Source organism: Akebia trifoliata, chromosome 4 (genome assembly GCF_017979445.1).
Source record: "Akebia trifoliata isolate Shusen 1 chromosome 4, ASM1797944v1, whole genome shotgun sequence".
In the NCBI taxonomy this organism is placed as follows: Eukaryota; Viridiplantae; Streptophyta; class Magnoliopsida; order Ranunculales; family Lardizabalaceae; genus Akebia; species Akebia trifoliata.
The window spans coordinates 35,876,816-35,893,713 of NC_141378.1; the positions used below are offsets into that span (position 1 = coordinate 35,876,816).

Genomic DNA, 16,898 nt, shown 5'->3' on the forward strand with positions numbered 1-16,898 from the left:
GTCCCAACTTAAGTGATATAAATATCTAAATTCTATAGAAAAATCAGATTTTTCTTATTCTTCTCTCCAAACAAATCTCAACCCTTTTCCTTCAATATTTGAAACTCAGATCTACACTAAACGAGAACGATCCGAGCTTAGGCGCAAGAAGGAAAGTTGGTCCTCTCGCCGAGGGTTACGCGTGGAAGCAAAGAAATCCGATTTTCGCCTGAAGAAAAATTTGGAGATTGGCCGGAGACAATTTTAAACTCCGTTCAACCGTTGAAAATAGCTTAAAGTAGGTTGCCTTCCCTTCTACCTTCTAGTTTTGCGATAATTTCATAGAAAATCCATATGATTGTTGATAAATCGATCGTTTCATTAAGTTTATACATAGTTGAATGATTTGAATCATGTTTGCATGCTTATTTATGATTGATTTTAGTTCATTTGATGTACTATAAGCATTTTATAGTTGGTATAATATTTGGATTGATTTTGGACGAGTTTCGATGAAAAATCAGCAATTCGGAAAAGTATCCGAATGTTGAGTTTGGTTCTAATTTGTTTTGTATTGCTTCCATATAGTATGTATACCCATTTCCTACATTTATTTCATTAAAAACAATTAAGTATTACTTTAAGTTCTTTAATAAATAAATAAATAGTTCGTTTTCAATTTCGACTTTAAAAAATTATTTTTTAACACTTAGTTAAATTTTCATAGATTTTCAGCTTTTATGTCTTATGGTTTTATCTTTGTTTTCGAGTCTCTAGACTCAACCAAAACCATCGAATGGAATTGGTTGATGCTTTATGGATTTCGAATTAATTTAAAAGTAAAATTACTTTAATAGATATGTAGGAAATTAGATGATAGATTGATCGATTTAATTGATGGATGGATAGAGAGAACGTATGTTCTCGACTGATTGATGGGACAGTGCTTCCAGTTCTACGTAGTGGCCATGCCACGTAAAACGTGATAGATAGATAGAGGGATGAGATGGTTGATGGATGGAAATGACAGATAACTGTCACTGGAGGGCACTACCAAATTTTGTTTGTATTTTCGATTAAAAGAAATGATATATTATATACAAAATAAATTATTTTGTTTACCAGTAAAGGTTTGTAGAAAACCCATAAAGAGTGACGCGTTGCTGTGTATCTGGAAGCGGCGAGTCAATCTAGGATAACACTAGATGTCATATGCTCTTCGGTAGTATGGGATACCTTAGAGCATATTACAGCTTATGAAATCCGGGAATTTCTCCTACTTATTTCCTGGGGAACGTTGTGTGTAAAGGCGGTCTCTGTATAGTGTAGGGCTAGGCGGGGTTCACATGCATTGCCTCTTGATAGGCTTCGACGCGAGGGGTTTCCTGGGCTAGTTAGTGATCACTATTAGTCTGTAGTCGTCAAACGGTCGACCTCACCGTTAGTTGAACTCAGTATTGAGTTCTTGGTCAACGGCCAGTCTGAGCCGGATAAATGGTCATCCAACCGTGGTATGCTAGACCGGCCACAAAATCAGATTATAACGATGGGATTCCACATCGGAGGTTAAGTTTGGAATATCGTATTGCCATAGCCGAGGCGGTTATATCGGCGTGTTCCTCTGCTCTCTTATCGATTACACCGCCGTGTTCTTATTATGTATCTTTTTCTTATTTTGTAATGATTGATAGATGTTTTCATTTAAAAGATGCATATGTTACTGTAAATGATTGAAAATGATAGATTGAAAGTTATTATAACTGTTTACTGAGTATGCTTAAACATTTATCGTATGTTACATTATGAAAACTTGCATTATTTAATTGTTCTGATGATTACTCGTGCATGTATGACTCGCTGTTAGAACGGCGTTCATCCTGCTGAGTAACATTCCCCTGTTACTCACCCTATCCTTCCACTTTCAGATTATTCAGCTATTGAAGAGCCGTTCTTTGAGGAGTCTTTTGAGGAAGTCCTCGAGGAAGAACAAATTGATGTCTTGCCACCACCGTGTCTTAGACGATTAGTAGGGAATCCTAGTGGTTTTTGTTTGTAGATAAGAAATATGTTAGTTTAGAAATTTTTGTAACCTGATGAATTATGATATTTAGGATCTCGACTTATATCAGTGTTTGTCGATTTCTTTCGCTTACTCTAGACTCTCGTATAGATATTAGTCAAATGTTTATTCCGCTGCGTATATTTTCTTTTCATAAATATTATTATTTGTGAATGTTCTATTAAGTTGTGTGATTGATTACCTCACACCTCAAGATTCTGATTGATGAATCATAGGGATTCGTGTTGGGATTTTGGGGCGTGACAACGGTGCATTGAGTAACTTGGGGGGTGTGGTGGACCTCGGTTGGAGCGCCCTAAAATTGTGCGAGTGTGCTTCACACGTGATCTTATCCACAATAACTAAGGCGGCTAAGAATGGATCCTCCCAGAACCTAAAATTTCTATAAATAGAGCATTTCTCAATGTAGAAATGGCTCTTTCTTGGGCACCTTCTTGGGCCCCCTTCTAGGGTCCCTCTTGGCTTCTTGCCTTTCTTCCTTTAACCTAAGGCCTTTGGCATTTTCTTTTGTATTTTTTATTTTCTAGCCTTGAAGAGATTGTAATTATCTTTATCTAATGAAGCAAGGCTTGTTCTTCTTCATCTATCTTTCTCTATCACTTGCAATGACCTTAGACTAATCTCCCCTCCATTGGAGAGTGGAGAAGCCTAGAGCAAGATTACCTAGTTGTATTTAGTTTATTTACCTCTTAATTTCCTTTAATGTTTATGAATTCTCTTCAAAGATTGTCCACTCCTATGGATTAAGGCTAGAGATGAATTCTTACACCTTTTATGCTTAACCTAGATGCTTCAAACTTATATAAGATCAAGATATATTATGCTTAATCTAGATATTTGGTAGTAAGAGATTCACATATTAGAAAGTGAAGGAATTCTACTCTAGTGTTCTTTAATTTGATTTTATTTGCTAAATCTTCCGATCTAAGGATCTAACACCAAGCCTTTATGATTGAGTTATCAAAAAGGTTAGAAGTTAGATTGTGATTTAGTAATTTGCTCTAAGTAGATTCCTTTCTAATAATATTTCCCTCTATAGTTTTTGCTTTAATGTCATTTCTATTAGTTTACCTTTCCAGCAACTTTTATTTTCTTCTGGTAAATTCAAAAATACAAAAACAGATTTATTAGTTGGCTTAGATTAATTTTGTAATCTTAGCTTGATTCTACCCCTTTTTTCTTTGGTTCAATCCCTTACTTGCCCTGTAAATCAAGGAAAGTTACATTTATATTAATTTTTATGGGAAGGACAACGATAGTCCCATCATTATTCTTATACAAAGCTTCAGCCAAAACTCTCTAGAACTAGTCTTGTTCCTAAAAAAATTGTAAGACATCAAATACTAAAACCACGGCTTGTATTTTACATAAGTGGGCCACTAGATCGAACAACGATTGAGAAGTCAAGGCCTAATTGCTATCTTCAACCATTTGATACTTCCTTTAACTCATCTTGGCTAACTACTTAGCAATATTTGAGTCATCTTTCTTCTCAATCACTTTCTACTTCCCAAAGACTCTAACATTCGGCTCCCCTACTTGCTTGGTAATTCTTTTCCCATCATTCCCTAAAGTCAAACCATTCTCTTTCTCTTCATTTATTATAACATTCCCTTTCTCCTTTCCTCCCTTTCCTACTTCTTTTGTCTAGTTTCTACAACCATGGAAATATTTTCTTTGCCACCTTCACCCTTGCAAATGATTGAAGTGTGATGAGTTTTCATCCGTTCTACAGAAGCCAAAACTTTTTTCCCTTAGCAACCTGATTATATATAACAGTATGTAATCTAAAGCAAAATTATGTGGCGTGACTAGGTATCAAAAAAAAAATCTCACCAACCTGTTTCATCAATCAAATTATTCAGCTTGTCCCTCATATTTGAATGTGGTAACACGATCAAGTTATTTTCTAGGATCCAACAAATGCTAGAGTTTGGACACTTAATTAACCAAAAGAGCCCTCCATTATAAGACCCCCATATTTATAAATGCACAAGGGGATTACATGTAAAAGAAAAGATTGAAATTACAAAAATGTAGTTTGAATTGCTTTTTATTCTGTCCAAATCGCTATATAGAGATTTGAACAAAAACTTGGGTTATCTACTTCTTTAGTCTTTACTTTGGCCTCACTTATTCCCAACTTCCATCTTAAACTTGAATCACACTCCTTTTTTAGCATCTACAGCCATTTTTGAGATCCAATGTGTTTGTTTCAGACACAAAATGCTACTAACCAGTGGACCATCTTGTTAAGTGGAGAACATGTCAGTTTCAAATTGCACTTGGAATATAGAGACAGAGCTACAAAAGATTGACCTAAATCTCTTGGAGTGCTATCATGGTTTATTTTGCTAGAAGCAAAATTCTCTTACGTGGGAGGAGTTGATAGGGACATCAAACATCAGCCCGTAAGTATTATCAAATGAGGAAACCACAAGTTTTCATGGGGCCAATGATAGCTATGAAGAGGACTCGAAGAATCCATGTGTAAAATCTTTGGAAGACTCAACATGCATGTAGACTATGTTTTGATAGAAGAGGACTTGTTGGATGAGAAAGAATGACCAACACATGACCATAATGTTAGAATGCTTTGGATTTATTTTATTTTATTGTTTGACTAATTTTATTTTATTTTGTTTGACTTATTTTTATCTTTTATTACCCCATGATCATAATATAAATGTTAGGGGATAGTTTGATAATTTTATTATGTCTTTTATTAAATTTCTATGGGTTGAAAATTTGAAGGAGACAAAATTATGAAAATTAGGGTATTTTTGTAATTTTCATCTTTGAGTAAGGGTAATTTAGTATTTTGCTTTTTAGGATTTTGTTTTAATATTTGAAAACATCCTTATACTATTTTACTAGATCTCTGTTTAAGTAAAATTTATAGACTTTTTTGTTTCTTTACTTGAAGATTGGGGCATTCAAATTTATGAACCATATATCAATCTACTCCATTTACTTTTTGATTTACAAGTAGAACAATTTTTTTTTCTTATTTTTTATTTCTCATAGGTTTCTCTCAATTTTTTTGTTTCTAAACATTAAATCAGTTCAGACCAACATCTTTTAGTCACTACACCTAATAATAGGTACTAGATGACTAATTTATTGTGTTTTCTGGGTTTATTTGTTATTTCCTTTATTAGAAAGAATAGCTTAAAATTTGCAAAAGTTTTATTATAAAAGGGATGAGGACATAAGACAAGATATCTCTTTTTTCCTCTTTTCATCTTTTCTACTCTCCTCTCATCTCTCTTCTCTTGCTCTTCCCGCTCCTAAGAATCCCTATAACAATGTCAACTTGGTATCAAAGCCTCCTACAAAAGCTTCTGAAAAGCGAAGAGCTCTCCTCCTCAAAAAATGGCCAATCCCTTTTTCAACTGCTTGTAATGCACGTATCGAAGAAAGTGTTGTTGGTGTTCTTCGTTGGTTGTTTTTGGTGAGTCTCAATTTGTGCAAGCCAATGAAACTCTTTATTCTCGATTTCGTGGAGAATCAACTGAGAGAGATCGAAAACAGTCCCGACTATTACCGCCCCCCTACTAGATCAGCCTTGATTCTCTTTTCTGTTTTGGGTGCTCTTCTTTTGCGGCTTGTGTGTATCTTGCGTTGTCTTGGTTGCCTTCTAAGCGTAAATGGCTTCCTTTGGCTCCTTTCATGTCACTTTCGGGTTTCTTAAAAACCGAAACATTTTCAAGACATTCAAAACATTCCTATTAAGTCTTTCAAATGATACCTAGGTCAAGGGGTATAACATTAGTTTGAAAATACAAAGTTTGTCAAATATTTACTTAAATATGAAGGAGTTTCTCTAAATCGCTCAAGTCTTTCAAAGGAGAGTGAGGTCAAAGGCACATTATCAATTTTCTCTCTCGAATCTCAATCTGAGATTTTTTTTTTTTAAAACAATGAAACTTAGAAGAAGAAGAAACCTGACCTCGAACTCCAATGTCATCGATCCAGGTATGTTCTCTCTCTCTTTCTCTCTCTCTCTCCTACATCCTTTTAGACAGTCGGATACACAGAGAAAAGGGTCCAAAACAATCAGATTCACAAGGAAAATGATACATTTGGAACCGAAACCATGTATGTTTCGATTCCATAGATGTATCGTCTAGGATGTTGAAAATCCGAGACATTTCGACCGATACAAACCGAAACGAAACGAAATTTTAAACCATATTCTCAAGTTCGGAGTTACAGCGATAACCTTTGTCTTCAAATTGCCACAGTTAGTGATCTCAATCAGCCAAGAGGTACATTCATGGTTGTGGAAAGGTGGGGTACGTAAATGGGAAGCTTCCTTATCCCGATTCAGAGGATGTGTTGTTTGAGAAATGGGATTCCTTGGTGATTTCTTGGCTCTTAAATTCTATGCATTCATCTATTAGTCGAGACCTTCTGTTCTTGGAAACGTCAGGGGGGAGACATTAGCTTCCTTCTTTTCTTCCCTACGTATTAAGAGGAAAGAATTAGACCATTATTGAGTTGTTCAATGGGAATCTCCCAAAGATGGCCAGGTTTATAGGCGATTACTGGAGGAAGACCGTGTGTGTGAATTCTTGGTGAGTCTCAACCTAAAATATGAGATAGTGTGGGTGCAACTCTTAAGCAAGGAGCGAACTTCCCTCTCTGACTGCGGTATATTCTATCATTCAAAGTGAGGAAAGTTCTCGTGCTGCTATTGCTTCCTCCACCTACAAGAGATCGTTCTGCTCTTGTATCGGTGTTTTCCCTTCCACCAAAGGGAAATCCGAGTGGACCTCGCAAACTTTCTTTTATTAGTGATGGGAAGAAGATTTGGAAATGTGATCATAGTGGGAAGATCAATCATTCCAAATAGCGTTGTTGGAATCTACACGAAAAACCTCCTATGAAGTCTGTCAAAGGAGGTGCCCACCTAGTGACTGCTTCTACTCCTGTGTCATCTAGTTCGGTTGATGTGTCTCCTACGTCTCATGAGGAGATTGAGAAACTCAGGGGTCTTCTAGCCATGGTTTCAAAACTCGGTTTGATGTCCCGTCTCGTCAATGGACGAGACCGAGTTGTCTCAAACGAGTCAATTCGTCTTGTACAAGACAATCCATTTAACTTGGTTTAAATTTCTGAACTTATAAGGGGACGAACATATGGAATAAAATTTTCTGTATTGGCACACTTCTCTCACTAGTTTACACTGGTTCTCCTTATAGGAGAGAATATAAGCACAAAATCAGCAAACTGATTAGCACAAAATCAGCATTTTCAACAGCTAGTTGGCCGAACTAATTTCCTAATTTACAGCATTGACTAATTATTCTATTTACAACAAATATATCTAACAAAACTCCTAATATTCAATGATATTACTACCAAATCTTTCCTTTTCAACACTCTCCCTCAAACTGGTTTGAAGATATCCTCCATAGCCACCTTGCCAATTAGTCTGTCAAACTGTCTTGTAGGAAGTCTCTTTGTAAGTACATCTGCAACTTGATCGGTAATCGAAATGTATGGCATACAGATCAATCCGTTTTCGAGTTTTTCCTTGATGAAGTTTGCCTACCTCCACGTGCTTTGTTCTGTCATGAAGCACTGGATTGTGAGCGATCGAAATTGTAGCTTTATTGTCACAATACACTTTCATAGGCAACGGATTAGAGATCTTCAACTATTCCAATAGTCTCTTAATCAACATCTCACAAATTCCATGAGAAACTGATCTAATCTCGATCTCTACGCTGCTTCTTGCTACTGCATTCTGCTTTTTACTCCGCCAGGTGACAAGGTTGCCTCCAACAAACGTGCAATAACCGAAAGTTAACCATCTATCAATAGCACTCCCAACCCAATCTGAATCAGTATAGGCTTCAACTTGCAAATGCTCACGATTTTTGAATAGTAGACCTCTTCCAAGTGTCCCTTTTAGGTATCTAAGAATTCTATAGACTGCATCAAAATGTTTTTGTCTAGGTGAATGCATGAACTAGCTAACCATGCTGACTGCAAATGCTATATCTGGACGTGTATGTGACAAGTAGATCAGTCTTCCAACAAGTTTCTGATACTGCTCTCTATTCAGAACTTCTTCATCTTTAGAAGGTTGTAGCTTAAGGTTGGGCTCAATAGGTGTCTCGGTTGGTTTACATCCTAACAGACCTGTCTCATCAAATAAATCAACATATTTACATTGATTCAAAAATATACCTTCTTTGGATCTAGCAAACTCCATTCCAAGAAAGTATTTTAATGCACCCAAATCCTTGATCTCGAAGTCAGCTGCAAGTCTCTTTTTTAGTCTTTCCAATTCTTCATTATCATCACCTGTCAAGATTATATCATCCACATAGACAATTAAGATTGCAACCTTGCCTTCTCTACTATATTTGTAGAACATGGTATGGTCAGCTTGGCTCTGACAATAGCCACAACTCTTCACAGCTCTCCCAAATCTCTCAAACCAAGCTCTAGGGGACTGTTTGAGACCATATAAAAACTTTTCTAGTCTACAGACTTTATTTGGTCCCAATTTTCCCTCAAACTCAGGTGGTAGACTCATAAAGACCTCCTCCTCAAGATCTCCATTTAAAAAAGTATTTTTTACATCAAATTGGTGTAATGGCCAGTTGAAATTTACAGCTAAAAATAATAAGATTCTGATTGACTTTATTTTGGCTACAGGAGCAAAGGTTTCCTAATAATCAATCCCATAGGTTTGGGTGAACCCTTTTGCTACTAGTCTTGCCTTATACCTCTCAATGCTACCATCAACTTTACATTTCACAGTAAAGACCCACTTGCAACCTCCTGTTCTTTTCTCTTTAGGTAAATCAACTATCTCCCAAATACCACTTCTTCTAAGAGCATTCATCTCTTCCATCACTGCTAATTTCCAATTTGGATCATCAAGAGCTTCCTGAATGTTTCTTGGGACAAACAAATGTTGAGATTTTTGAGATTAAAGCCCTATGAGTATGAGAGAGTTTTTCATAAAAAGGTATTTGGCAATGGGATATTTGGTGCAAGTTCGGGTTCCTTTCCTACCAGCTATAGGAATATCAAGGTCTGATGGTTCTTGGTTAGGAGAAAACAAAACTACCTATGATATCTAGAGGTCCAGTTCCTGAAGGTCGAGATTGATCATTTCCAAGAGGAATAGACTAACTTTGACTCTTTCGATAAGGTCTTCCCCGAGTATAAACTAGAGGCTCAGTATTGGGATTTTTTAGACTCAGTTGTAGTGATTCTCCCCCTGTTTCAGATATGGTAATGTTCAGTACTATATGACTAGGATTCCCTTCATTGTTTTCATTGATTCTATCACATTGTTCCTGACTTTGAATATTGGTAATAACAATAGGATGAGAAGAATGAGATAAAGTAGCCAAAATCATATTTGATAAAGGAGTTGGAGATAAATCCGAAAAATTTTCTTCCATCACCTCATAAAAAATTTCTTCCATCATCTCATTCTCCCCTGAAGAGAATTTTTGTGAAAATAGGATTTATTTTCAAAGAAAGAGACATCCATACTCACATAAAATTTTCTTGTTTGGGGATTATAGCACTTATATCCCTTTTTATTAGAAGCATACCCTATAAAAACACATTTTTCAGCCCAAGGATCAAGTTTGGACCGAGTATTATTGGGTATATAAACAAAAGCAATGCAGCCAAAAACCTTGAGAGGTAAATCCGAGTACATCCTTGATAACGGAAAAAAAAATTTGGAAACATTCTAATGGTGTGCTATATTTTAAAACACGTGTAGGCATTCTGTTAATCAGATAAGAGGCTATTAAAACAGCTCCCCCCCAAAGATATTTTGGAACATTCATTGAAAACATTAAAGCACGAGCCACTTAAAGTAAATGCTTATTTTTTCTTTCAGCAATTCCGTTTTGTTGAGGGGTATCCACACAAGTAGACTGATGATGTATCCCCTTTTCCTTCAAAAAACTTCCCAAAAGTTCATTAAAATACTCAGTTCCATTATCGGTGTGAAGAATACTAATTTTTGTTTGAAACTGAGTTTCAACCATTGTGTAAAATTCTTTAAAAAGTTTTTCCACCTCAGACTTTTCATTCATCAAATAAACCAAACACAAACGGGTATGATCATCTATAAAAGTAACAAACCATTTTTTCCTAGAGATAGTATTGACTCTTGAAGGTCTCCAAACATCACTATGTATTAAATAAAATGGTTTTGAAGAAGTATAAGGTTTTGGTAAATAAGTAGTACGAGGACTCTTAGATAAGCGACAACTTTCACAATAAAACGATAAACAATCCAAACCCTTAAATAAAGTACGAAACAAATGTTAAAGATATGGAAAACTAGGATGTCCTAGTCTTAAGTGTCAAAGCATTATTTGTTCATAAACAGAATTAGAACTGACACTACTAAGACCCTGAGCCTTTTTATTACTAGAGAAGTCACCATCAAAGTAGTAAACTCCATCTATCATCTTAGCACTATCAATCTTCTTCCTCAAACTCCGATCCTGAAACTCATAGTAAGAATCACAGAAAATTACACGGCAATTAGATTCTTTGGTTAGTTTACTCACAGAAAAAAAGTTACAGGCTAGTTTAGGGACATGGAAAACAGATTTAAGATCTATATTCTCGAATAATTTTATCAAACCTTTTCCTGCAATGAGTGAGAAACTACCATCTGCAATTCTAATTTTTTCAAGGCCAGAACATGGCGAGTAAGTGTTAACAAGATTGGAAAGGTTGGTCATATGATTAGAGACTCCAAAATCGACGATCCATGAAGTAGGATTTAAACAACAAGAAAGGGCATTAGGTGCACTACCTATTTGTGCAAGAGAAACATTAGGAATACCAGATGAGAAATTAGATTTCAGCAGCTTCAGAAGGTGATCCATCTGTTCCTTGCTGAAGGGACTTGTCTCAGCTTCATTGGAGGTGGGAACCGCACAACTGTTTCTGTCACCAGACTTGTTCTTCCAATTCGTTGATTTTTCGTGGATTTTCCAGCAGGTCTCTCGAGTATGGCGCGGTTTGTTGCAGTAGTCGCACCAAACCTATGGCTACTCTTCAGGTTTTCGTTGAAAATTGGCTGCTTTATTAGCAGTAGCCTCGACAACAACAAGGGCAAAACTCTCAACAGGCCCGCTAGTAATCTTCTTCCCCAGCATTACATGTTTGCAACTCTCTTCTCTTCGAACCTTAGCAAACACCTCACCAATTGGAGGAAATGGAGTCCTGCCAATGATCCGTCCCCGTACTTCATCAAATTCCACTTTGAGCCTAGCAAGGAATTTGTAAATGTGATGAGCCTCCACGGTCCATTTGTTGTGATTGGCATCTTTAGTGGATTTCCATTCATAATCATTGAACAGATCTAAGTCTTGCCAAAGGCACTTCAATGAATTGAAATACTTGGTGATCGAGTTTTCCCCCTGCCAAATCTCATCAAGTTTCAAAGTCAATTCATAGACCTGAGACTGATTTCCCAAATCAGAGTACATCTGATTCACATTGTCCCAAAGTTCTTTGACCGTGGAGTAACATGTATAGTTGGAGCTAATATCCTTGTCCATGGAGTTCACGCCAAGTCATCACCATTGAATTTTCGGCATCCCAGGTTGCAAACGTTGAGTCCTCTAGTGTTGGTGCCTTTTTGTCTCCCGTCAGGTACCCGATCTTTCCCCGTCCTGTGATATACATTCGAACAGACTGGGACTACCGTAAATAATTGTCACCATTAAGGTGAATAGTGGTGATCTGAACAGAGTTGCTTGGCTAGGTTGTGAGAGACGGGATTGACTTGGAGGAAACGTCAGACATGGCCGATCAGCAAAGAAATTATACAGGAAATTTTATTTTTTAGGGGGGCTTTGATACCATCTGAACTTGAAAGGGACGAAAACATAGAACAAAATTTTATATATTGGCACACTTATCTCACTAGTTTACACTGGTTCTCCTTATAGGAGAGAATATAAGCACAAAATCAGCATTTTCAACAACTAGCTGGCCCAACTAATTTCCTAATTTACAGCATTGACTAATTATTCTATTTACAGCAAATATAACTAACAAAACTCCTAATATTCAGTGATATTACTACCAAATCTTTCCTTTTCAACAAAATTGATCAATTAATAAATGTTTAAATTAAAATAATTATAACTTTTTAATAAAATAAAATAGATTAGAATATGTTTAGTGATAAAATCATGTTTTATTTATATAATAAATATTAAATCCTAAAAAATTAATTATTTTAATCAAAATCTACAAAATTCCGATTGACTCAGTTGAGTTTTATTGACTTAGTCGAGATTTTCAAAATATCGTCTGACATCTCGTTTATCTAGCAAGATGATGTGCACACTAAGACACCATGAAAATCCGTATCTCAAATGTAAGAGACCGAGACAACTCGAGCAAGTCATCTCAATCTCAGACGAGATTTAAAACCATGCTTCTAGCTTGTCTTGATCAAGGATCTTCTACATCTTCAGTTTTTGCTCACATGGGTATTTTGGCATCTGTAAATTTTGCATATGTTTCTTTTTCCTCCTGGATCATTGATTCAGGAGCCTCTGATCACTGGTACGTCATCACTTTCTCGTCCTATACTTCATATTATGGTAGGGATAAAGTGTGGATTGCAGATAGCTCCCTCTCTTCCATTTCTAGATAAGGAGTCATCCCCCTCTTAGACACTCCATCCTTATCTTCAGTTCTACATGCTCTTAAATTGACTACCAATCTTTTAACTGTGAGTAACTTGACGAAGACACTCAACTACAGTGTTACATTTTATCCCTTTCATTGTATGTTTTAGGACTCGACCACGAGGATGATGATTGAACTAGGCGTGAAACTAGTGGCTTCTACTTTTTGGATTGAGCACTTCGTCCCCTTCTGCGTATTAGTCTTTTGTTTTTAGCTCGTCTAAAGCTATATCTACATGTGGCATGCTCACTTAGGCCACCTCTCTTTTAGGTCTTTACATGTTTTGCTTCTGAAGTTGTTTGTGTTAATTTCTTTTTAGAGTTTATAGTGTGAAGTCTATCAGTTATCTAAGCATTGTAGAACCTCTTTTTATCCTAGTAATATAAGAAGTTTGTTTCCTTTTCACATTATTCATACTAATGCATGGGGCCTTGTCCTATTGTCTCTCTGAATGGCTATCAATATTTTATTACATTTGTGGATGATTTTTCACATGCTACGTGAATGTATTTATCGAGGTCTCGTGATGAAGTTTCAAATCTTATCAAGAACTTCCATAAAATGGTGTTAAATCATTATGACAATAATATTACGATCTTCAAGTCCAACAAAGTTGTTGAATACTTTGAAGGAGAGTTTGAGCACTATCTAGTTGAGTTTGGTATTATTCATGAGAGCACTTGTCCCCATACTCCCCAGCAAAATAGCGTCGCTGAGCACAAGAATCGCCACTTATTAGGAGTGGCACGTGAACTCCTCATGAATGCCACCATGCCTAAGAGATATTGGGGAGATGGTGTTTTTACAGTTGTCTACTAGATTAATCGCATGTCATCCCGAGTTATTGGGCTTAAGATTCCATATCAGCTCCTTTATCCTTATAAACCTCCCTTCATTGTTCCTCCCAAAGTGTTTGGAGGTCTTTGATTCGTCTACATTTTGGGTTCAAGTCATGCCAAGTTGGATCATAAAGCTATCCATTGTGTTTTCTTCGATTATTCTCCAACTCGGAAGGGGTATAAAGCTTTTGATCCGCTTACATCTCGTCGATATGTCTCCATGGATGTCACCTTTTTTGAGAATGTTCCTTTCTTTAGGTCCTCCGCTTCCAAATCTCTTCAAGGGGAGAAATATGATGAGCTGAATTATGATGTGTTTGCAGAGTTGTGTCCTCTCTCTATTCCCATTCATGATGCCCATTCCTGATGTTCCCACCTTCCTGTTGAGTAAGCCTGCAATGCAAACACATCAAAATAAAGTCTATGCACGACGTAAGGGAAAGGAGATGGCCACAATAACACCCCAATTCCAATCAGATTCCTCGAAGTCAAGTATTATCTCTCATCCACCTCCTATTCCAACTGGTCTTGATGTTCATATTGCAGTACGCAAGAGTAAGCGTAGTTGCACTATGCAAGAGTAAACGTAGTTGCACTTCTTATCGCATCTATAAATATGTGTCATATGCATCTTTGTCTCCATCCTTTCGTGCCTTTACTATTGTTGTCACCCATGTTTTTATCCCCTCTACTATTGCAGAAGCTCTTTCCTTCCCCAAGTGGAAGCGTACCATGCAGTAAGAAATGGATACTCAGTTTAAGAATGACACTTGGGAGCTAGTTGATCTTCCCAAGGATAAAAAAAGCAGTCGATTGCAGATGGGTCTACACCTTGAAACACAAGCCTAATGGATTTGTAGATAGATACAAGGCTCATCTTGTCGCAAAAGGGTACTCATAGACCTATGGGATAGACTATAGTGAAACTTTTCCTTCAGTGGCCAAGATAAACTCCATCAGAGTATTGTTATCGTTGGCAACAAATCAGTCATGACAAATATATCAATTGGATGTGAAAAATGCCTTCCTACATGGAGATCTCAAGGAAGAAGTGTATACGTCCTCGCCTATAGGGTCCAAATCAACTCACAATGAAGGCAAGGTGTGTCGCCTTAAGGGATCTATTTATGGTCTGAAGTAGTCTCCTCGTGCATGGTTTGACAAGTTCAATCAAGTAATGAAAAGGATGGGATACACTCAAAGTTTTTCCTATCACACCTTGTTTGTTAAAGGGATGGTGAATTCATCACAACCCTTATTGTGTATGTGGATGACATTGTGGTGATTGGAAATTTTCCTCTAGAGGTTCAAGGCCTGAAGTCATTTCAAGCACAAGAGTTTGAGATCAACGATCTAGGATGCCTAAAGTACTTCCTCAGAATAGAGGTTGCTCATTCAAAGGGGGAATCTTTATCTCTCAGAGGAAGTACGTTCTTAATCTTCTCAAGCATACAGGGAAACTGCCTGTCTCTACTCTTATTGATCCAAATCACAAACTGAGTAAGGCAGGGGGAGATTTGTTTCCAAATAAAGAGATGTACCAAGGACTAGTGGGTCATCTGATGTATTTGTCTTTGACAAGACCAGATATTGCTTATGTTGTGAGTGTGATCAGCCAATACATGCACTCTCCTATAACTCATCATCTTGCAGCAGCCGAACAGGTTGTGTTACCTAAAATCTTGTCCAAGGAAAGGAATTATATTTGCTAATCATGGTCACCTCAAGCTGGAAGCTTTCTCAAATGTTGAGTAAGTTGGATCAGTGGATCACAGACGATCTACATATGGGTATTGTGTCTTTCTTGGAAGTAATCTTGTGTTGTGGAGAAGTAAGAAGCAGTTTGTTGTTGCTAGATCGAGCATTGAAGCCGAGTATAAAGCCATGGCTCATAGTGTAGCAGAACTCTTGTGGTTGAGATCTCTCCTACAAGATCTTGGGGTTATGACTCCCCATCCTATGAAGTTGTATTGTGATAACAAAGCTGCCATAAGCATTGCTCGTAACCCAGTCCAGCATGATCGCACCAAACAAATTGAGGTTTGTGGGAAAACATGTTAATAACTTGTATTCTATAAGTGTATAGTTAGCTATTTTACGAAATTTTGTAACAGTCTGTATTCCTAGAATCAGGCTGATTTGGTTAGTTTCCTATTCTGTTAGAATCTGTATTCCTAGAATTAGGCTATTCTGTTAGAATCTATATTCCTAGAATCAGGCTTATTTGGTTAGTTTCCTACTCTGTTAGAATATCCCATAAATCATGGGATCTGATATAACCTAGTTAGTTTTCCTTTTCTGCTACTAGGGTTGATGTATATAGCTAACAATTTGTGTATTATTCGAAAGAATGAATACAAAATTCTTCCACGAAGTGTTTCTCAATTTGTGTCATGGTATCAGAGCCTTAGGATCTTTTCTGGAATTAAAAACCTCTTCACACAGGCCTTCATTGCACTTTCTGTTCAGCCCTCATTGCTGAAATTTCTTAGAGTAGTTTCCATTCTTATTTCTACCTTTGCCAGCCTTCATTGCTGGTGGTTTCCATTTCGAGTGATCGGTCTTAATCGCCAAGAGATCATTGTTCGTGAAAAATGTCAGAGGTTGCAGAGATGACCGTTACAGCACAATCGGAGGAGATTGTTCGATCCCAACAACCTGGGGATTTGCAAAATATCCAGGCAGCATATAGGCTGAATGAAAAAAACCACCTCAAATGGTCTCAACTTGTCTGCGCCGTGCTGAAGGGAAAGGGAAAGATCAACCATCTCATAGGTACGGGGCCGAAACCAGGAGATCCTCGTTTTGAAGCATCGGATGAAGAAGATTCCATGATTATGGCATGGCTGTGGAATTCTATGATTCTTGAGATTTGTGACACATGTATATTCTTAGCTACTGCCAAGGATATTTGGGATGCGATTCAATAGACATACTCAAAAGCAAGAAATACGGCTCAAGTATATGAAGTGAAGGTGAAGACGATATTGCAGCAAAACAAGGGAGTAAATCTGTTACTAAATATGCCAACCAATTGAAATCTCTGTGGCAAGAACTTGATCATTATAGAGTAATAAAAACCAAGTGTCCTGAAGATGCCGCTGTTCTAAAGGATTTCATCGAGCAAGATAGAGTCTATGATTTTCTTGTTAGACTTAATCCAAGATTTGATTAAGGATTCATATTCTTGGCAAGCAGGAAGTTACGTGTTTTAATGAGGTGGTGGCACTGATTTGAGGCAAGGAAAGCAGAAGAGGTCTGATGCTTGAACCACAGAACATGGACAG

The 16,898-nt window shown here is 37.0% G+C and overlaps 1 protein-coding gene across 3 annotated transcripts in view; it reads right to left on the bottom strand.

Moving 5' to 3' along the window:
• Positions 1–16,898, bottom strand: part of LOC147404811 (Protein kinase superfamily protein) — a 55,676-nt gene that overhangs the window by 14,092 nt on the left and 24,686 nt on the right. Inside the window, exon 10 of one of the 3 annotated variants that reach the window (XM_086440892.1) lies at positions 471–10,560. The exons of the other annotated variants lie outside the window; for them this stretch is intronic. The gene's annotated coding sequence lies outside the window, so the exon portion shown is untranslated. Of the gene's footprint in view, positions 1–470; positions 10,561–16,898 lie in introns of those variants that run through there. 3 annotated transcript variants of the gene reach the window in all.